We start from the raw sequence: 562 nt of genomic DNA, 5'->3' as shown, positions 1-562 counted from the left end.
CAGCGCACCCCTCTCCTGAGAATGACCTTGAGAAATGATCAGGAGGAAAACGCAGCTTGGCCCCAAGTCCATGGTGGATCCGCTGGGGTCCTGTCTCAGGTGCTTGAGTTCTGTATGTCTCCCCAACATGCTGGGTCAGGGCCCCCTTTTATGAGCAGAAGGAGAGCCCCATTTGCATGGAGTCTGCATATAAGGTGCAGCTGGGACCCTGGGCTGCATGCCTGACCTTGTCATTCTAGGGGCGACCCCAGATGGGAAAGGACTCAAGGATGCTGGCCTCAAGGGGTCCCACCCTGACCCCTCTCCCCTCCCTCCCTTCTTTCCTGAGACCCATCATCCTGACCCCATTCCTTTGGGGGCAGCTTCCAGGATTGCGAGTCCTGCTTCCTTGGGGTTTTGATGAGGACCCAGGGGTGCTCCCCCAGAGGCACATGGATGGAGTTTCCTCTCGCTCTCCTTCACCAGCCGTGGGCCATGTGGCCTTTCTGGCGTTTGGGATTAATAATTTGCATTGGATGATGCTTTTATTTTTAGACTGAAGTATTTTCCTTGTTATTTTCCA

General features: G+C 54.6%; 1 pseudogene; it reads right to left on the bottom strand.

The window, feature by feature from the left end:
- LOC102766067 overlaps positions 1 to 107 on the bottom strand; it is a 6,367-nt pseudogene extending 6,260 nt beyond the window's left edge.
- Positions 108 to 562: the final 455 nt, after the last annotated feature.

The sequence above is a fragment of the Myotis davidii genome, unplaced genomic scaffold (assembly GCF_000327345.1).
Source record: "Myotis davidii unplaced genomic scaffold, ASM32734v1 scaffold2258, whole genome shotgun sequence".
Lineage (NCBI taxonomy): Eukaryota > Metazoa > Chordata > Mammalia > Chiroptera > Vespertilionidae > Myotis > Myotis davidii.
The sequence above is the reverse complement of the archived record's forward strand: the minus strand, read 5'-3'. Positions and strand labels throughout refer to the sequence as shown.